Source organism: Macaca thibetana, chromosome 7 (genome assembly GCF_024542745.1).
Source record: "Macaca thibetana thibetana isolate TM-01 chromosome 7, ASM2454274v1, whole genome shotgun sequence".
Lineage (NCBI taxonomy): Eukaryota > Metazoa > Chordata > Mammalia > Primates > Cercopithecidae > Macaca > Macaca thibetana.
Genome location: NC_065584.1, coordinates 36,968,254 through 36,990,570, shown reverse-complemented (window position 1 = coordinate 36,990,570; position 22,317 = coordinate 36,968,254). Strand labels below are relative to the sequence as shown.

At 46.1% G+C, this 22,317-nt stretch overlaps 1 long non-coding RNA gene across 1 annotated transcript; it reads left to right on the top strand.

Moving 5' to 3' along the window:
- The first annotated feature begins 264 nt into the window (after positions 1-264).
- On the top strand, positions 265-13,621 carry LOC126958795 (uncharacterized). Its single transcript, XR_007727300.1, has 4 exons — positions 265-413; positions 1,540-1,745; positions 5,334-5,426; positions 13,474-13,621. It is a non-coding gene; the product is annotated as an uncharacterized LOC126958795 (long non-coding RNA).
- The last annotated feature ends 8,696 nt before the right edge of the window (positions 13,622-22,317 follow it).

The window sequence follows — 22,317 nt, the reverse complement described above, 5'->3', positions numbered from 1 at the left end:
GATATTCCTCAAGCTAGTTCCTTGTGGGGAACTAACTGCTTTCCTGCTGAGTCACTGTGGCTGCAGCCCTGCCCTTTCATGTGACTGTGTCATTTGGCATTATGGTTCTTCCTGAGCCCAAGGGGACTACAAAGGTCTCTATCAGGACATTGGGCATGGCCACTGTGCTAGGTGCACACACCTGACAGATCGTCTTGTGGGCTCCCACTTTTCCTATTGCTCCCAGCATCACATAGATCCCTGGGATCCCTCCATTAGCTTGGCAATGCCGTGGAAGTTGCCAGAAAAAGAATCCTAAGGAATTGGTTCTCGGCAGCTTTGGCTCAGGCATTTGTCTTCTTAACGAACTGGTGGGGAGGTAGCTCTTTTGGTGCATCATCTCCAGGGCAGGATCCTGCCCTCTGAAGCTTGTGGTGAGACCAGGGACTTGGGGGCTGATGGGGAAGCTTGGGACCTGCTCTTCCCTCTGCTATGAATTTTCTCTCTGGCCAAAGCAATGGCCTCTCCTAGCCCTGCATTTCAATTTGATTGCTCTCAGTACCCATGGTCACCTTTCCTCACCCACAGCTCTTCACAAAAGAGAGACAAGAACAGGGAGGAAGGGATCCCAAAGCAGAGTCCCTGTTGAGGCTGGGGTCCCTGGGCAAATCTGCACCCTGTGCAACTCCTGGGACTGCAGATGTGAGTGATGCCCCAGGATGAACGGTACCCCCAAAGCCTTGAGTGGGGGAACCATGTGCCATCTGCCACTCCACCCTTGGGAAGATAGCCCCACCATTGAGTCAGGGAGCACTAGGAGGAGGTCCTGGATCTCTAACATCTGTCGTCCTGCTGGGTAATGATACTGTGTCTTTTATAAAATCAGAACTAGCCTGGGCAACATGGAGAAAACCTATCTCTACTAAAAAAAAAAAAAAAAAAAAAAAAAAATTAGCTGGGCGTGGTGGTCATGTACTTATTAGTGCCAGCTACTTACAAGGCTGAGGTGTGAGGATCGCTTGAGCCAGGAGGCAAAGACTGCAATGAGCCGTGATCATGCCACTGCACTCCAGCCTAGGAGACAGAGTAAGACCCTGTCCAAAAAAAAAAAAAAAAAAAAAAGCTTTCCATTCCTCCCTTTTAGAGAAAGCAGAAAACACACACAGAAGACTGTACTCACACACCTGTGTGGCTGTGGTCAGAGGCTTTGCCAAGGGACCTTTCCTGGGAGGGGAAAGAAAAGCCTATGAATTGCATTGAGGACCTGAACAAGGGCACAGGATATGGAGGGGGGTGACAACAAAATGGTTTTTATTGGCAGTCAGCCCTCCACATGCTGCAGTCCCTCCTATCAGTCCACTAGCAGGTTCCTAGGGAAGCAATACGTCTTCCATTTGGCCATGCACACACCCCTCCTGCAGCAGTGAGCACTTTCTGTTCTCCTGCATGGCTGGCCTGATGCTCACCCTGCAGCCCCGTGACAGGAGGAATGACATTACCCCTGCCTATGCAGAACCTACTTTCCATTCCCTATCTCAACTGTGCTCTTCTTCTCCACAGTGGCTCCCAAAGTATCAAGCCCACTGTGCTGATTTCAGCGTTTGGTTCAGCCCTTTCTGGTCATCACCAACGTTCACCTGGCCATGCTGATGGCAGCAGGCACTGATCTGGCCATTTCCACAGCCTGGTCACCCCATGGTGGCCCTTGATTGAGCTTGCCATGGCACGGAAGGGGGCCTCTCCTACTCACCGAACTCCTTATTGAGGTACAGCACATTCATTTATATTCATATGGTAGTAATACCTAATTTTTATAGGTATGTGCCAGGCACTGTCCAAAGTATTTACATGCATTACTCATTTAATCCTCACAATCGCATGATATATACTGTTAGCCCCAATTTACAGATTGAGGAAGCTTGACCATGGAGACTTTTGCTAACATATTCAAAGTGCATGTAAGGAACAGGGCCCAGATTCCAACCCAAGCTACTAAGTTCCCAAGTGCATGTGTGTTCGAAGATATCATGCCATGAGGCTGCTGAAGATTCACACGACTGGTATCCAAATCCTTCCTAGGAATAGGTGGTGATGCGATGGGTGGAGAAGCATGGAGAAGGCAGATCCTGGAAAGAGGGCGAGCAAAGAACACAGAAAGGGGACACTGGGAGCCAGAAGCCAAAGGGGAACCTGGACTTCCCTCTGTTCTCCAAGGCCTGGTTCTCACTGAAGATATTGTGGGATGAGAGAGAGAACAGAATACTAAAGAACAGAATGAGAGTAGGTGAGCAGTCGGCCCAGAGGAGAGGAATGCACACAGGCTGAAGGGAGAGAAGAGATGAAATGGACATAGCACGTCTCACAAGCCAATGGGAGGAGCTGGGAACCCAGCATTAGCTTGAAGGTGCTCACCTTCCCTCTGGATGGTTGACTCAGTGTTGACACAGACTTTAGCTGTCAGCCCTGAAAGCAATCAGCTCATCATTGCAGCCTCTTTATTGTTTAAATTTTTCTGAAGGCATGAGATGCCACTGGCCTTTCTTTTTTTTTTTTTTTTTTTTTTTTTTTTTTTTTTTTTTTTGAGACGGAGTCTGGCTCTGTCGCCCGGGCTAGAGTGCAGTGGCCGGATCTCAGCTCACTGCAAGCTCCGCCTCCCGGGTTTACGCCATTCTCCTGCCTCAGCCTCCCGAGTAGCTAGGACTACAGGCGCCCGCCGCCTCGCCCGGCTAGTTTTTTGTATTTTTTAGTAGAGACGGGGTTTCACCGTGTTCGCCAGGATGGTCTCGATCTCCTGACCTCGTGATCCGCCCGTCTCGGCCTCCCAAAGTGCTGGGATTACAGGCTTGAGCCACCGCGCCCGGCCACCACTGGCCTTTCAACAGGGCTACCCAGGACATGGGGAAGAGAAGGGCAGGGAAGCAGAGATAGAGGCCAAACATAAGTGCTTCTGCCAGCAGAGCTCAGAGCATGTCTGGCAACCCCAGTTCCCAGCCCTGAAGCAGGCACCAGGCTACCAGGACAGACATAAACCAGGGACAAGGAAAGGGAAGGGCCAGCCCCAAAGCCCTTGGGATGCCTTGTCAACAGGCCAGTGTCCTTTGGAAAACATTCCAAAGGAAACAACAAAAGTGAGACAAAGGATTTCCTTCCTCTTCCCTCATGTCAGAAATTCCCTGAGGGTCTTTCCTGGACTACTTGTCTGTCTCTATAACAATCCTACACACTGGTCAAAGTTTTTAAGGCCAAAAGTTTTAAAGGAAATGGAAAGAGAAGTAAGATTTAAAATATGTGTCAGAGTCTGTTGCTGTCACTGTGGGAGCTTATTCTTTCTTGTCACAGCGAACAAAGCTGAGGAAACAGATTTTTCCATGTTACATTTGATGGGGGTGGAACCCATGGCCTAGAACTGGGGGTCAGCGGAAGATAGAGCACACCCATTAGAGAAAGGGGTCAGCAAGAAGGAAGATAGAAGCAGATGCCAACGGGGCAGGGGGCTGTAGGGAAAAGAGGGGGAAGAGGGAGGGGGCAAAAGGAGGAAGAAGTGGAGGAGGAGGGGATGAAGAGGAGGAGAAGGAGGAAGAAGAGGAAGAGGGGAAAGGAGGAAGAGGACGAGGAGGAGGAACTGGAGGAAGGGGAAGAAGAGAGGATGCACATGAAGAAGAGAAATCACCACTGCCTTGTCTGCCTTCACTTCTCCCTGCCTCTCGCATCCTCTACCTGTTCTCAGTCAAGTTCTTGCCACTGGCACTTAACTTGTCTTCCCTTTATGGACCTCAACAATCCACCCCTCCAGGTCCTTCCCGCCTCTCACCTGGACTGGTCTGTGACTTCCAATAATAATCTTCTTAGCTTCAGTTTCTCCCTTCTCCAGCTCACTCTTCTCACCACTCCAGGTTTAGCTTCCTAAAATATTATTTTCATGACATTATTCTGTATCATTTTTTTGATAACTCCCTCTTTAACTTCCATTTCCCAATTTGGTGTAATGGAAGGAGCCTGAGCTTTTCGTAGAAGGGTCCTCAAGGGTTCTCAGCCTCAGCACAGTTGATATTTGGGGCCAGATAATTCCTCACTGTGAGGCCTGTCCTGTGCATATTAAGATGTTCAGCAGCATTCCTGTTACCCTTGAGTGCATCCCTCCCAACCCCTACTTGTGACAACCAAAAATTTCTCAACAGTGCCACTTGTCTCCTGGGGGACAAAATTGCCTCTGGTTAAGAACCAGTGACCTAGATTCAACCCCTGACTCTGTCACCTACTGACAGAGCTCCTTTGGGTAAATGACATAACTTCTCTGAAGCCTAGTTTCCTCAACATTAACACAGGGCTAATAATGCCTACCTTACAGAGCCATTGTGAGAATTAGATAAAATAATTCTAATATATAACACAGATCTAACACAATATCTAGCACATGATAATAGCACAGTGAGATGGGGCCCACTGTGTATAGTACAAACCGGAGATTCTACCATGGTTTAGCTCCATCCTAGGTATATTAGAATAGCCATTTACTTGTTATTATAAGGAACAAAATAATAGTGGATTAAACAAGTAACAGTCCATATAAAATCAGTCCCGGCTGATAGAGTGCCCATGTGGTGTCTGGTGTACAGGCCCTTTCTAGCTTCATGTTCTGCCATCCTCAACACAAGGTTTCCATCCTATGGTCCAATATGGCTGTTCCAGCTCCCACCACCACATGTCTGCCCTTCCAGGAAGCAAGAAGGAAAGAAGGGTGAAAGAGGAGAATATGCCTCTTTCCTAAAGTGGGTACCATTGTGGTGCCGTACACATCACTTCCACTCACATTCTATTGGCCAGAGCCTAGTCACATGATCATACCCAACTACAAAGGAGACCGGGAAATATATATATATATATCTCCATAGCTTCCACCCAGACCTCTTCTAAAGAGCTTGTTCAAAGCACTAACAGAGCCAGCCATGGTGGTGTGCACCTGTAATCCTAGCTTCTCAGGAGGCTGAGCAGATAGGATTGTTTGAGGTCAGGTGGTCAAGGTTGCAGTACACTATGATCATGCCTGTGAATAGCCACTGGACTCCAGACTGGGCAACACAGTGAGACCCCAGCTTAAAAAAAAAGCACTAACAGGTCTATTTGGTTATCCTCCTAGTACCATCACTTCAATATGCTCTAACAAAAGATATGTATTTTTTGTTTGTTTGTTTTTAAGAAACAGAGTCTTGACCTGTCACTCAGGCTGGAGTGCCGCAGTACCATCCTCCCACCTCAAGTGATCCTACTTCAGCCTCCCAAGCAACTGGAACTACAGGTGTGCATCACCACGCCTGGCTAATTTTTTCTTTTCTTCTTTTTTTTTTTTTTTGTAGAGACAGAGTCTTGCTGTATTGCCCAGGCTGGTCTCAAACTCCTGGGCTCAAGAAATCCTCCCACCCTAGCCTCCCAAAGTGTTGGGAATACAGGTGTGAGCCATTGCACCTGGCCCAGAAATATCTTTAGTTATGTGGCAAAGTACCCAGCTGAACCTTCTGTTATCACAGATCAGAGAACAAATATTAGGAAATGTTACGTACTGAATGTTTGTATCCCCACTGAAATTCATATGTTGCTGGCATTTGGAGATAGGACCTTTGGGAATTAATTATTGTCAGATGAGGTCATGAGGGTGAAACCCTTCTCTGATAGGATTAGTGTCCTTATAAGAAGAGACATCTGCTGGACGCAGTGGCTCATGCCTGCAATCCCAGCACTTTGGGAGGCCAAGGCGGGCAGATTGCTTGAACTCATGAGTTCCAGACCAGCCTGGGCAACATGGCAAAACCCCATCTCTACAAAAAATGCAAACATTTGTCAGGCATGGTGCTGCATGCATGTAGTCCCAGCCACTCAGGATGCTGAGGTGGGAGCCCAGAAGGCAGAGGTTGCAATAAGCTGAGATTGCGCCACTGCGCTCCAGCCTGGGCGATAGAGCCAGACCTTGTCTTAAAAACTAAAAATAAAGAAGAGACATCACTCACTCTCCATCCACTATGTGAGGACACAGAGAGAAGGCCGTCATCTACAAGCTGGGAAGAGAGCCTTCATCAGAAGGCTACTCCTTGATCTCGGACTTCTAGTCTCCAGAACTGAGAAAAAAAAAATACACTTCTGGTGTTTAGGCCAACCAGTTTGTGGTATTGTGTTATGGCAGCCCAAGCAGACAGATGAAGGTTCAGCCTCCAAACAGTCACATTCTGCGGTACAGGAGGTTCTGACTTCAACCTATACATTTGTAGGGCAATTTAGCTCATAATAAGCATACTGTAGATGCCCAGGAAATACTTCTTATCTGTCTGATTAAAAGACTCAGAAAGAGAAAGGCTAATCATACTGTTAACTAACTCCTGTGCACAGGGCCACTCAGCAATGTTTTGACAGGTTACTCCTCCTCTTGCTTCCCCTTAGAACTCAATATTCTCTTTGGCTGTTATGACTCCACTCTCTCTAAGTTTTTTTCCTTCTTCTCAGCCACTCCTTCATCCCCTTAGTGAATTCATCTACCTCCGGCCATCCTTTAAAAGTCAGCATTCTATAGTGTTCTATTCTCCTCACTCTAAGCTCTTTCCACAGTGATCTCACGGACTCCATTGCTTCAATCATCGTTTGCAGCTGATGGTTCTCAAATCCATAGCTTCCACCCAGACCTCTTCTGAACAGCTTGTCCAAAGCACTAACACAGCCAGCCATGGTGGTGTGCACCTGTAATCCTAGCTTCTCAGGAGGCTGAGCAGGGAGGATTGTTTGAGGTCAAGAGGTCAAGGTTGCAGTACACTATGATCATGCCTGTGAATAGTCACTGGACTCCACACTGGGCAATATAGTGAGGCCCCATCTCAAAAAAAAAAAAAGCACTAACAGGTCTATTTGGTTATCCCCCTGGTATCATCCCTTCAGTATGCTCTAAACTGGATCATTTATCAATCCCCTCCATCTTCTCCACCATGATTCACTCTCCTCCTCAATACACACACACACACACACACACACACACACACACACATTGTTCCTTCTCTTAAGCTCCTTATCTCAGTGAACCATATCACCATCTCCCCAGAACCTAACTCCTATATTCAATCCCCAAATCCCATCCAGTTTGACTTCTTAATACCTCTTTCTATCCCCTCTTCTACCAGTTTACTTTGGGCTGCTGTCATCTCTCATTTAGATTACAAAAACAATATTCTTTCTAATCCATCTGCCTTTTACCCACTCTTTTCCCTTCAATCAAAGTGATTTTCTAAAACATAAACACAATGCTACCACTCCTCTGATGAAAACCTTTTAAAAACTTACCATTGGCCTTAGACACATTTTCAAATTCCTTAGTCGGGCAAAATAATTCTTCATCCCTGGGTCCTTCTTCTCTACTCCACTTCATCTCCTGCCCATCCCCGACACAACTTACACTCTTTATTCTTCACTTACAGTTTCCCAAAGAGTTCTATACTCTCTTTCAACCTCCAGCTTTTACACATTTTTCACCATGTTTGGACTCCTCCCGGCTAATTTCTGTTGCTATTGCAAATCTCAGTTTACACATTACCTCCTCGAAGAAACCTAATCAGCCTTTGAGAACCAATTCCTGTGGACCTTCTTCCCTGGAATCAACTGTCTCCCTCACCTTCAGGCACATTAACCCCACCCTGACAGCTCATTTCCTAACACCTGCGCTCCTCTTATACTTTGTTCATATCTTTATTAAAGCATTCATCACACCGTAATTCAGCTTTGCCCTGCTGCTCCCCCACTGTATGCAGGCTCCTTGGGGACAAAAACTGTCTGATTTCTGTGCTAGAAATCATCTGTTTTTTCTTCCATACCCCCTCCCTACCCTTCTCTGTCCTCCTGTGAGCCCCAGGAGGCTGATCTGTAGTAAATACATAAATGGAATTCAGCCACTGCAGAGAAGAGGGTGAAGTCCAGGTCAAGGTCATCATTTCACCGGCTAGATGAGCCCTTCAACCAAAGCACAGCTTCTGCCCCGTGGCCCTCTCCACCTGACTCATTTTTTCTTCCGGGAATTGTCTCTCCCTTTATCCCCTCAGCCCAGGCTTGATAATATCTTCCTGATGTTACTGGCTCCAGGAGACGGCACTACCCCTTGTTTTCCTGCACTCTGCCCTCCCCTTTGAAAATAGTCCCTTTATTAAATTCTCCTCAAATTACCAATTACCCAATTTAAGTTTGCCAGGACCCAATTAATTTCCTCTTTCAGTTTCTGGCAAAGATTCTAGAACATAAATGTTGAATGAATGGATGAATGACTAAATGAATTGAGGAAAACAACTCAAGCCATTGGCTAACTTGGCTTATTCATCCTTATTTCACAAGGAGAAAAAATGATTTCTCAATTTAGAACCTGAGACTCGGTCTGGCATGGTGGCTCATACTAGTAGTACCACCACTTTGGGAGGCCGAGGTGTACACCTCAATTGAGCCCAGAAGTTTGAGACCAGCCTGGGCAACATGTCGAAACCCCTTCTCTACAAAAAAATACCAAAATTAGCTGGGAGTGGTGGCACGTGCCTGTAGTCCCAGCTACTCAGGAGGCTGAAGTGGGGAAATCAATTGGGCCTGGGAGGTCGAGGCTTCAGTGAACTGTGATTACGGCACTGCACTCCAGCCTGGGTGACAGAGGGAGACCCTGTCTCAAACAAACAACAACAAAAGAACTTGAAATTCAAGTGAGACAGTTTTAGGGTCAGCAAAGAAGGGGATCCTTGGGACGCTTTTGGCAGAAGGCAGGTCTGGGGAATGAGAAAGAGGCTGTTGGGTAGATGTCCTTTGCTATAGCAGTCCCTGAGGTTTGCAGGGTGCTGGGCTCCCCAGAGAGAACTGTATTTCCTGCTGTGACTCTGTGCCATGCTGGGTGGGAATGCCTCTTGTGCCTTCCTTTCTTTCTCTTGGTCTTTCCCCTAGAGAAGGGATTAGAAAATCACTAGATGGTTACTTCCTCCAACCTCCCACTCAAATCCAGCAACCTGAAATTCAAGCTCAAGAGGTGTGGGAGGGGAAAGCCCAGCAATCATCAAAGTAGGAGAGACTACATTCATGAGCAGATCTGGGCCAAGGCCACAGCGGGGGGGCAGGATCCTCTGAGATGAGTCATACACCACGCACCCTTGTGGAGTCCTCCAATTGTCCCAGCACTGTTCAAGCTGGGAGGGACCTCAGTGCTCATTATACCATCAGAACCCAGCCCACGGAGGGGAAGCAATTGCCCAAGATCATACAGTAAGTTGGGAGCAAAGCAGGTGTCAGAACCTAGGTCACCCAGTCAATAAACTTGCCATCTCATTGCCACACCACACTGCCTCCTGAGACCAGGGGATGCTTCCAAGATGTCAGGTTTCAGTAGAAGGAACAGGCTCCCAAAAGAAGAGGCCAGACAGACAGTTCAGGTCTGCTGTACTGTGTGCTTTGGAGAAGAGAATTAGCACTAGTCAAGCTATGGTTATACACAAGGCCCTGGCCATATATTGTCGGGGTCAATAGTACTGGTTCCGCAACACACACTGGGGCCTGTTGGGGGCGGTGGGGGAAGGAGACCATCAGGATAAATAGCTAATGCATGCGGGGCTTAGTACCCAGGTGTTGGGTTGATAGATGCAGCAAACCACCATGGCACACGTTTACCTATGTAACAAACCTGCACATCTTGCACATGTGCCCCAAAACTTAAAATAATAAAGAAAAGAAAAGAAAAGAAAAAAAGAGTACTGGTTCTGAGCTCAAACAAATACGGGTCTGAATTTTGTGTGACCTTGAATAGGTGACTCAACTTTTCTAAGCCTATTTCCTCACCTGTAAAATGAAGGTTAAAAGAATACTCACCTCATAGGATTTTTGTGGGGACTAAATAAGGTGATTTATGTAAAGCATTTAGCACATTTAAAAGCTGGCACTGAATAAGCTCTCAATATATGTTGGCAATTATTTTTCCCTATAGCAATTGTTGTATTTAATTCTCATGCCATCCTTTTAAGAGAGACAGGACATGAGCTTGGTAAGTTACTTGCTCAAATTTATGTATTCGTTTATATTTGTTAAGCTCCTACCAAGGGGCCGGATTCCGTTCTGGACTGTGGGGATATGGCAATGAATAAAGGCAACAAAAATCCCTGCCCTCATGGAGCTTTCGTTGTAGTTGGGGCAAACAATCAACAAAAAGTACAAGTCAATTATATGAAATGCCAGAGGGAGAGAAGTGTTATTGAGAGACATAAAACAAGGGAGATGATGGAGAGAGGGAGGGGAGAGTTGCAGTTTTAGAGAGAGTGATCATGGAAAGCCTCCACATGATGGTGATAAAGAAGCTAAAAAGAAATTATTTAGGCAGTTGGTGAGGGTAAGAGAGTCCTCCGTAAGGCTTCCCTTTCAACAAAAAGCAGCCCCAAAATCATTTCTTTTCTAACAAAGAACCACCTGTAAAATCGATCTGCAGACATAAATAAGCAAGCTCGAAGCTTGCACAGGTAAATGCCGGCAGCTGTGCCGATAGGAAAAGGCTACCTGGGGCCAGGTGTGTTCAACAAGGAGGTTCCCTCTTCTCTTTTCTTTGTCACCACATGTGCAGTAGAAAGGCAGGCAACCCATGCCAGTCAGGTAGAGACTCCATCTGTACAATAAAAGATTAGGGTGGGATGGCCAGCTTCTTTGTGTGCTATGCAAATAGTGCACCTGGTCCTACCAATCTCGCAGGCCCTATGTAAATCAGACGCCACCTCCTCAAGCTCGCCTAAAAAACCCCGTGCATTTCACCACAGAACCAGAAAACCCACTCAGGAGCCCTTCCTTCTCTCTCTGGAGGAGAGAGAATTATTCTCTTTCCTTTCTTTCGCCTATTGAATATCCGCTCTTAAACTCACTTCTTGTACATCTGTGTCCTTGATTTCTCTGGTGTGAGACAACAGAGCTCGGATATTACCCGAGACAAATGACGCCCCTTCAATGGCATTGAGCAAGGGTCTGAAGAAGGGAAGGGGATAGGCTTGTGGCTCTCAGAGGGAAGAGCATTCCAGAGAAAAGGAAGCACATGTGCAAAGGCCCCAAGGCAAGCACCAAATATTGGAAGGAGAACCTGGAGGCCAGTGCTCTGAAACAGGAGTGCAGGGAGGAGCCATGGGAATTGAAGTTAGAAAACACCCTTAATTATGGTGCTGGGAGCTGAGATTCAAACTGAGAACTAGTTCCCAAGCCCTTGCTCAGCCCCATTGCAGCCTCACTAGATGACAGGATGGTGTGATTGAGTTGATTCTGTTATTTCTAGAGAGGGTTTTGTGTGGTCCAACACTGGATACCAGGGAGCGGGGTAAAGAATTCTATTTCCAAATAAGTGTAATGTCTCTATCTTCGGAACCAAAAATCAGAATATAAATTTCAATAAGTACATGAACTTATAAGCAGGTAGGACAGAACATATGAAAGTAGGGCATCCAAGATATGCAGGACCTTGAATGAGCACAAAAGCTTTTCTATCCCTAAGATCCTCAGGCACTTTACCTTTATCCACCTCTAATAAGAACCACCTCCTTCCTTGGCCTGGGGAGGAGCAAGCTGGGATTCTTTAAAGTCCTCTACCTGCCAGGGCAACAGCGAAGTTCAAGCAGGCAGAAGGCAGGGGCAGGGGTTAGGTGGCCGGGGGTCCCAGAGACCCAGTCCTGACTCCGGTACACTCTCAGAACCCTCTGAGTGCCTTACTTTCCCTCCTCCAGCAAGAGGCCCTCCATCTGCCCACCCACCTCCCAGGATATTCCTAGGAAGGATCAAAGAGGACCTCTTGAAAGGGCTGGCTCCCACTCCAGATAATTGCTAGGTAAACGCACCGTGTGTTTAGGATGTAATGGGCCAGTGCAGACAGAGCTGAAGAGAGGAAATTGCTCACTTCAGGGAGGGGCAGGAACTCTTCCAGGCCATTACGGTCCACTAAGTAAGCTGCCTTTGCCAAGGTGAAATGGCTCCCTGATGACTTGAAGAGTGAACTGTCTCCTACCATTTCACACTGCATTTTGGTTACTGAGCTGTGATGCTCCCCTTCTCTCTCCATGAAACCTCTGCAGCAGGGTCACCATCACCCTTCCAGCAGAAAGACCTGGGAAAACAAGCCACTGATTTCAAAAAGGGTACAAATTTATGTGGAAGGAGGTAGGGGAGGGAGGGTGAGAGGGAATGCTCTGGAGCTCAGTGAGGCACCTCGGGGTTACACCAGAAGGGACTCTGTGCTGGGTTCCAGGCCTGATTCTTTCTTTTTTTTTTTTTTTTTTTGAGACAGAGTTTTACTCTTGTCATCCAGGCTGGAGTGCAGTGGTACAGTGGCATCAATCTCCGCCTCATGGGTTCAAGTGATTCTCCTGCCTCAGTCTCCCAAGTAGCTGGGATTACAGGTGCCCACCACCACGCCTGGCTAATTTTGTATTTTTAGTAGAGACGGGGTTTCACCATGTTGGCCAGGCTGGTCTCGAACTCCTGACCTCAGGTGATCCACCTGCCTCGGCTTCCCAAAGTGCTGGGATTACAGATGTGAGCCACTGCGCCTGGCCCCTGGTTATTTCTTGATGCCATGCATCAGCTGAGTGGCTTTGAGGAAGTCAGTTCACGACTCCAGCCCTCAGATTTCTCATATAGAAAATGAGAAGATAATTGCTTAGTTCACACCCAGCTCTAAAATTCTGTGATTTTAGGCAGAAGAAGAGATTGCGTGGAGCATTTTAGTGGCTGGGATGGCTCATTACTGGGCTGAGATGATCGACCTTTGTTTCAGATCCAGAAACCTCTTCACCTGAACCTCATTGCCACAAGCCAGACCGAGACCTAGACAGGGATTTTCACACCAACAACAAAAAACACATTTAAAGAGCCTGATTATTTTTACCTGGACCTTGGAGGCCCAGAGGAAAAACATACAAATGGGACTAGGTACACACACGCACTCAGCTTCTGAATTTTAATATCAGAAGATCATTATCATAAGCTGCATCAACAACTTGGGATCCTAACTAGTGCCAACTAAGCCTTCTCGCTTAATTACATGCTTAGAGCACTACAATTTAAAATCCTGGCAACCATGTTCTATGCAATTAAAAACAAACTCACAAACAGGCCTTACTTGTACCTCTAATATGTTGTTAAAAGTTTGTCCCTGCTGCTCACCCACTTTCCTGGGAACACTGCTTTTCGCCAAAGAGCCTCAGTCCCCAAATCCCAAATGCCTGTCAGTTACCCTCCAGCTTCTGTCAACAGGCCCATGGCCAAGTGTCATGAAAACCAACAGCTTTGCTTATTCCCACTCTGAGCTTCCAGATAACTATGCCTCCATTAATCTCTACTGAGGAACACAAGATTCCTCAACTGCATTGGGGATACTGAGAGGATTGTATCATCAGTGGCTTTGAAAGTTGGAAGTGAAGTATTGGATTCTAGCCATGATTGGCCTTCATTCATTAATCAGTGCTGCCTTCTCTACCTTTCCAGGTTTATGAGCAGAAACCATTGCTTAAGAGATACTCACCATCAACCAGAATCATGGGGGACAGAGCACGATGAACTCAGTGAGCAAAGAGAACACGGTGGGGGGGGGTATTCTTGGGGATGCAATCTCCACATCAAATCCATTGGCAAGACCTGGATGTTCTTGGAAATGTTGAAACATTGAAAATGTTGAACATAAATCTTCTCCCCATCTCCAGTATCAACACCCAACTGAGGCCACCATCATTTCTTGGGTTTGGGTGGACAATTGCAACAGCCACCTATGACTGCTGTGACTTTCTCTATAACTCCAGTTAATCCATCCTCCACTCCGCAGCCTGAATGATCTCTTCAAAATTCACAGTAGATAATGACACCCCAGTGGAAAATGTTGATTACCTTCTACTTAGAATAAACCCCAAATTCTTTACTGTGGCCTACAAGACCCTCAGTGCAATCCTCGCTGGATGGGCTCCTCATTTTTTAAGTCTCAGATTAAATTAGCGGTTCTCAAAAGACAGCAATTTTGCCCTTTAAGAGACATTTGGCAATGTTGGGAGATATTTTTGGTTGTCATAAATGGAAGTCAGGGGGTGCCACTGGCATCCAGTGGGCAGAGGCCAGGGATGCTGTTGGACATTCTGCAATGCACAGAATAGTCCCCTACCGCAAAGAATTGTCTGACCCAAAATGTCAGTAGTGCCAAAGTTGAGAAATCCTGCCTTTAAATCACTTTCTTGTAGTGACTTTATCTGACCATCTTTATCTCAAATTGGTTCCCATCCCCTATGCTCTTCATACCTCTAACCACAATTTGCAATTCTCTTCTTATTGTCATTTACATACATGTAAGCTCCACATTCTGGGCTAGAGACGAAGTATGTCTTGTCCAACTTTGTTGTCTCAACGCGTACCACTTAGCAGATGCTCAATACATATTTGTAGGAAGAAGGAGGGCAGGAAGGGGGAAAGGAAAGAAGAAAGGGCAGTCAAGGTGAAGCAGCACCCCCGCCCTTCTGAGCCCCTTTCAGTATCATACTGACTCTCATCTTCATGTGGAAAACCTGCCATTAGACTTGGCCAGTTGCTCTGATTATGTTTTACTGGAGAACAAGCCGAGTGGACTAGGAAAACACTTTAAAACTCAATTGTGGGGCAGGGTGGGGGCATTGCCATGAAAATGTTTAGATTTCTTCAGTATTGACTTTGTTTTGTCAAACAAGTCCCCTTGAGGGTAGGGACCATGTCTATTTCAGTCTCTGCTGTAGCTCCAGCAACTTGCATAGTGCGTAGCACAGAGATAGTGGGTTCCCCAAAAGTGTTTGTGAATATGTGAGTACTCCCCCAGCCTGCAGGGGAGGGAGGGTTGATACCCCACTGCACCCACTTCTTCAGCAGCTCATGAACCCACTTACGAAGCCAGCCTTCAGGTCAGACTCTTGCTTTTCTTCTTATTAGTGGCCCTTAAAAGAGCATTGCCAATAAAAACTTCAGCTCTAAGCCCGGGCGCGGTGGCTCACGCCTGTAATCCCAGCACTTTGGAAGACGGAGGCGGGCGGATCATGAGTTCAGGAGATCGAGACCATCCTGGCTAATACGGTGAAATCCCGTCTCTACTAAAAATACAAAAAAATTAGCCGGGCGTGGTGGCGGATGCCTGTAGTCCCAGCTACTCGGGAGGCTGAGACAGGAGAATGGCGTGAACCCGGGAGGCCAAGCTTGCAGTGAGCTGAGATCGCACCACTGCACTCCAGCCTAGGCGACAGAGCGAGACTCCGTCTCAAAAAAACAAAACAAAACAAAACAAAAATTTCTGCTCTGGAAAGGAATTCTAGCCTTTGTCAGCTATTTCCGACAGCCCTTGAAAGAAAAATAAATTTGGCTCCAAGTTTTCCCATGCCTGTTTATAGTTCCTCACACAAAGCTCTGCCGTTTATCCAATTTTGTCACCCAGAGACCCAGCTAACTCTATCTCAGAGGTAGCCTCTCCCGTCCCCAGCTCAGCAGCCTCCACTCCAACTTCCTCCTCCCCACTTAAGGCTTCCAAGAACCCATGAGGCTAAGCTGCAGGCTGTGAGGTTTCTATAGTGCACTCTTTCCTGGAATGACTCTGCCTAAATTTCACTTCTAAGTCTCAGAGATTCATGTTATGTCATTAGCAACACAAAATGGAAAAGATTGAACCCTTTCAGTTTAATCTGCTGAGTTTCTGAGGCTGCAGGGAACTCCTCCAAGGAATGTGCTTAGCTTTTGTTAGAGGAAGTTAAAAAAAAAAAAAAAAAAGGCCCAACATATTATTTGGCATAAATCTGCTCATCTAATTTAGATTGCAGAAACCTATTGATTAGGTTCCCAGGCCTGTCACTTTTTTCCTATAGCGACTACAAATACCACTGCTATTAGGAAATTTCGTATCATAAAACTCACTACTGTCATCCCACTTTTATATTTTCCCTCTCTCCCTTTCTCTTCTCCCCTCTCTCCCTTTCTCTCACGCGCACACAAAAGCTGTTCGTTATTCTCATCAGCGCCATCTGGTGGTGTTTCAAATGTTCCAGTACCCTTTAAAAACGTATTTAAAAAAAAAAAAAAAAAATCGAAGACCCCAAAGAGCACCTGAGTATGTGTTATATCTATCACAGTTATCCTATTCAAAAATGAAACTGGTCGGGCATGGTGGCTGACGCTGTAATCCCAACACTTTGGGAGGCCAAGGTGGGCGGTTCACTTGAGGTCAGGAGTTTGAGACCAACCTGGCCAACATGGTGAATCCCTGTCTCTACTAAAATTACAAAAATTAGCCAGGCGCGGTGGCAGGCACCTGTGATCCCAGTGCTCGGCAGACTGAGGCAGGAGAATCGCTGGAACTGGGAGGCAGAAGTTGCAGTGAGCTGATATTGTGCCATTACACTCCAGTCTGGGCGACAGAGCAAGACTCCATCTCTAAAAAGAAAAAAAAGAAAAATGAAACTGAAAAATTTTGGAAAACATTTATTGATCCATTTTAAAATAACAATAATAAATGTTTAAAGTAAATAACGTTTACGTTATTTTTAATGAAATTTTAATGAAAAATTTTAATGAATTTTTAATGAAATTTTAATGAAAATATCTGTATTTTCCAAAACAAAAACAAATTTAGGAAGAGTGGCATTATTTTACATTTTTGCACATCTCTTTAATGTCTGACTTAAAAGACACCTAAAGTTTCATATCTGCTTCTGTGTTCAATCTGTTCCAATATCTTGTTTTAGTTGAAACATATGAAGAAAATCTGGCCTCACACAGATACATAGTTGGAAAAGTAATGAGTATTTTAATAGCCTTTGAAGATCATTGTGGGTATTCTTCTTTGATACCATTCCAAAACTCCACAAGTTATGGCTCCTTAAAAGTTAGTTGGAATGAAGAATCTGAAACCACATCCATGAACTTTTGGTACTGTTATGCTAAAACCTGCTGTTCTATCTTGGGCTTTGAATGCATTTTTAAAAATTATTATACTTTAAGTTCTAGGGTACATGTGCACAACGTGCAGGTTTGTTACATATGTATACATGTGCCATGTTGGTGTGCTGCACCCATTAACTCGTCATTTACATTAGGTATAGCTCCTAATGCTATCCTTCAGCACCCTGCCCCCACCCCATGACAGGCCCTGTGGTGTGATGTTCCTCTTCCTGTGTCCAAGTGTTCTCATTGTTCAATTCCCACCTATGAGTGTTTACACATGTTTTTCCTCACCCTAGGGCAAACTAAATAGCACAGGCAGGACCCAGCTGGAAGCACCCACTTCATCTCCCACCTATGTAAAAATTCATCTTTTTTTGCCTACCAGTTACTGCCTAACACTAGTGCTTATCACAAAGAAAAGGCTGCAACAACAAGTGCTCCCGTGAGATAAGGAATTTAAGGTAAGTGAGCTGGCAGAGGATAAAATCCCCTTTACCCAGCTGCCCCCAACACCTGGCTTCTCCATTAACACCACCTGCCAGGACTATTTAAGTCTTCTTCATCTTCCAGGTCTCAACTTGGACATCACTTCTCACCTCTTGTCTGCCTATTTGTGCCTATCTCTCTCTGTCTCTCCATATAGGAAATGTAGATATAAAGACAGAGATAGACATAGACAGACAGATAGATATTGAAATATAGATGATCATACTGCCTTCATTGCTGGGTAAGCTGATTTTCCCCACTAGATGGCAAAATAAAAAAAGTGGCCGTCATTTTCTGTCCCATTCACCCTCAGGGGTTTTAAAACACAGAGATGATGTGTTTGAGCATTAGCTAAGGACATGCTTTTAGATGGGGAATGCCTTTCCATACAGCGCCATCCCCCACTGCATCTTACTGTCATGAGAGTGCCTCACTCGTTGACCTGTCTGCTCCCACACAGAACTGGAATTTGCCAGTTACATTGCAACTGGGACCAGAGTAGGCCCTCGAAAACCATTTGTCAGAGGATCAGAGGGATGGATCTTTCTTTTCAGGTTGAGTAAAGCACAGAACTAGGTGGGAATTGATGCTACTTTATCGGGCCACTCCACACTAGCCATGGCCCTCAGGACGTCTCTCCATCTGCAGGTGTCCCGTGGTTCTTGGTATGCTTCTCCACTGCATCCTAGCATGTTCAATCTCACCAGGGAGACTGTCATCTTCTGGAGGATGAAATGTGATCTCTATTCCTTTCTTCTCTTTCCCATCTTGTCTTGTCTCCTTCCCTCACATTTGACCACTTATTTATTTTTTTTTAGACAGAATCTCACTATATCACCCAGGCTGCCGTGCAGTTGTGCCATCTTGGCTCACTGCAACCTCTGCCTCCCGGGTTCAAGCAATTCTTCTGCCTAAGCCTCTCGAGTAGCTGGGACTACAGTCACAAGCCATCACACCTGGCTAATTTTTGTGTGTGTGTATTTTTAGTAGAGACAGGGTTTCACCACATTTGCCAGGCTGGTCTCGAACTCCTGACCTCAGGTGATCCACCAGCCTCTGCCTCCCAAAGTGCTGGGATTACAGGCATGAGCCACGGCACTTGGCTTGACCACTTAATTTGGTGACCACTTACAGGTTGCAGTCTTCTTAGACACCAGGGCAGATAGTCAGAAAGACAGTTCATAAAGAGGATAATACTCTCTCAAGCATAAGGCCTCCATTCCTGGAAAATTAAGTGTTTCAGGAAGCAGAGAAGTGTTGAATCTTAGGGATGGGGAAGGACTGGAGACAGGGAAATTGTGATGGGAAGGTAGACTGGGGTCAGATTGGGTGGGGTCCTTAAGGCTGTGCTCAAGAATGTGGATCCTTTCCTGCAGACGTTGGGCATGGCATGATCCAACCTGTGTTCCACGAGCACATTTCCTAGGGCTGATCTTTCTCAAGCCTCCCCATTGTCCTTCCATCACAAAGAAGTGTCCAGTGCCTCCCACTGAGACCCCACAATAGGCTCCCCTGGTTGGATGGCAGCAGTGTGACCAATGACTGAGAGGAGGAGGGGATAGAGCAGCAGACCCCCGCCCTTATCTCCACCCCACCCCCTTATGCCAAAACATGTTCTCCAGCTTGAGCTAGTTGGACTAGATCGGGTGGGGACCAAGGGCTCAGAGGATTAGGATATCAGCCCCAGCCTTGAATGATGCACATTCCACAGGCGCATAAACAGGGTGTGGTGGACCCAGGCCTGGCGCAGCTCCTTTCACAGAAGGGTGTGCACTTGTGTTGTAGGAATGTGCTGTTTGCCTGTGCAGGACCTGACATCCCTAACCAGCTGTGCCCCTAGGAAACCCCCACAGCACCTCCTTCTTAGAACGTTCTCTGTTCATGTGTCCTCACTGGATTCTGCTAGCAGTCTGCATGTGCTCACCATTCCAGCACCATCTCTCCACTGGAAGGAAGGGATGAAGAAAGGGGTGAGGGGGAACAGGAAGTTGGCCCTAGTTCTACCTTCCATAAGCAGGGCTTCTGGAATCACCTTGTTATACTGCTCAGGGCAGGGGACAACCTTGAAGCCAGTGGCCTCTGGAACACCTGCAAAGGAACCTGGTTAGCATGGGAAAGCATCCTCAAACTACTTCATTTGCCATTGTTTTGCTGAATAGAAAAGTAACATATATTCATTTTTTTAAAGTTTAATAAATTCCAAAAGAACATTTTAAAACCATCTATGATACCTCCCCACGAAGATAACTGACTTTCTCCCAGTCTTTTTCCTGTGCCTGTCAGGTGTGTATTTTTTTAAATGTAAATATATTTTCTGTATATAATGGGGATCAAATTGCTTTTGAAATTTTTTGTATCCTATCATTTAGCTTATCATGAGCATTTTCACATTTTCTTATTCATGAAAAATTTAACTTCATGAATAACCTATTCATGAACAATCTAATGGCCACATAATATCTCACATGGTACATTATAAAACTAGCGCTAGGACCCCAGGGTGAGGCATTACAAGGTTTACTTTTTTAAAAAAGGTGGAGACAGAATTGTGCTGCCTGAGAGGAGAGGGAGCATCTCGCCATCTCCTGCCTTGGTATCTTTTATTCTTTAGGACTCAGCTCAGGATCTGTCTCCTCCACGGAGTGAAGCCCCAGCTCAGGCCAAACCCAGCCCACGGTGCTCCTTTAGCACCCCGTCATGGCGCTTACTACATTATATTAAACAGATTTCTTCATATTTTGGTCTCTCCCACCAGACAATATAGTCTTTGAGAATCTGGCTAAAGAAGCTGCAAATCTCTAGTGTCCAGCTGGTACCTGGCACAGGAAGGTACCCAATAAATGCCTTGAAAAGCAGAGTTTAAGCAACCCCCTGTTGTTGGGCATTTAGACAGTTTCTAGTTTGTGAAGAGAGCCTTCTTGCTCTCACTGTATCAGATTCCATGTTGTTGGGTGAGGAAGAGGGTGGAAGAAGACCCAAATTCTTATTTGGGTCATTTGTAGTCTCTTGAATGATCTTATAAACAACGTGGGATGACTTGTAAATCTTTATCTGGATTCAACTCAGTTGTTTTGTTTTTTTTTGTTTTGTTTTGTTTTGTTTTTAGACAGGAGTTTCGCTCTTGTTGCTCAGGCTGGAGGGCAATAGTGTGATCTCGGCTCACCGCAACCTCTGGTTCAAGTGATTCTCCTGCCTCACTCAGCCTCCCAAGTAGCTGAGATTACAAGCATGTGCCATTACACCGGCTAATTTCATAATTTTAGTAGAAACGGGGTTTCTCCATGTTGGTCAGGCTGGTCTCGAACTCTAGACCTCACGTGATTCACCCGCCTCGGCCTCCCAAAATGCTGGGATTACAGGCATGAGCCACCGCGCCCGACCCCAACTCAATCTTATGATACAAACGCAGACACCAGAATCAGACAAGTCACAGCTCCACTATTTGCCAGTTGTGTGGTCTCGGGCATGTTACTCGACCCTCTGGCCCTCACTTTCTTCAATGTAAAATGGAGATAATAATGGACCTACTCTTAAAGACGTTGAAATATTGTAAATGAGATAACATAGGTTAGGTCTTAGTGCAACGGTTGACACATTGAACTAGTTTTTATTACTATAGAGCAGTAATGGAATGACTAGGCCTGTGTTGTAGTTCTTAATACCATATGGCCAAGCTGCTTTCCAGAAACATGTAGCAATTTGTATACATATTAACAGTATATGGTGCCTGGCCAGGTGACCTAGCTCATGTCTGAAATCCCAGCACTTTGGGAGGCCGAGGTGGGGAGATCACCTGAGATCAGGAGTTTGAGACCAGCCTGGCCAACATGGCAAAACTCCATCTCTACTAAAAATACTAAATTAGCTGGGCATGGTGGCATGTGCCTGTAGTCCCAGCTACTGGGGAGGCTGAGGCAGGAGAATCACTTGAACCCAGGAGGCAGAGGTTGCAGAGAGCTGAGATCGCACCACTGCATTCCAGCCTGGGTGACACAGCAAGACTCTGTCTCAACAAAACAAAACAAAAACAGTATGGCACCTTTCCATATGGCACCAGCAAGGAGATTGGTCAATTTTTCATCTTTGCCCAGTTGGCTTTACAAAGGTTTTCTGGATCCTGGTCAAACTAACTTCAAGGCTCAGCAAAAGGTCAGCCTTGCCCTCACAATCCAAGCATCCAGCACACAACCCCACCTCAGAGTCACCCCTCCCCAGGTGTCAGAGAAAAGGGCAAAGAGGTCAGGGAGAAACGAAAGGTTATATTCACGCATGAGGGTATCTGACTAAGTTCAGAACTCATTTTTTCCACCTGCAGCTGAGTGAGGAAATAGAGGATTCAAGCAGTGAAGCATGGCCTCAAACAAGATTCATCCTGTCTGCTTTTATCCTCATCCCCACCTAACACAAAATCATGGAAAGTGAGAGCACAAAGGCTGCTTTGTGATCAGCTTGCTCCAGAAGAGGACCAGAGAGGTTAAGTGCCTTGCCAAGGTCACACAGCTGACAACTGCCATTAAGAGCATCAGAGCCACAAGGAATCTGTGACCCACAGCCAGCAAGTCTTATTCACATGTCTACAACTCCATGTGTTTGTCCTCTTAGCTCCATTCACAACTTCACCAGGAACGTCAGCATGGTTAGGGGTAGGGAGTAGGAGACAGCCCATACTCACAAGCAGCTCTGAAAGCCAAAATCCACGAGCTATTGGAAAGTCAACTGTGAGCAGAGACTGCACCGTTCAGCAGTGTCATTCACAAAGGCCCCCATGATCCTGCTGGAGGCTCTTAGACTCTCAGAGAGGCTTCTCACCCACCTCCTCTTTTCTGCAGCATTTCCATCTTTCTCCAATTATTTTTTTCCCTATGAAAACTCCCTGGAAACAGCCCAGTTCCTTAAGCATTCAGTTTA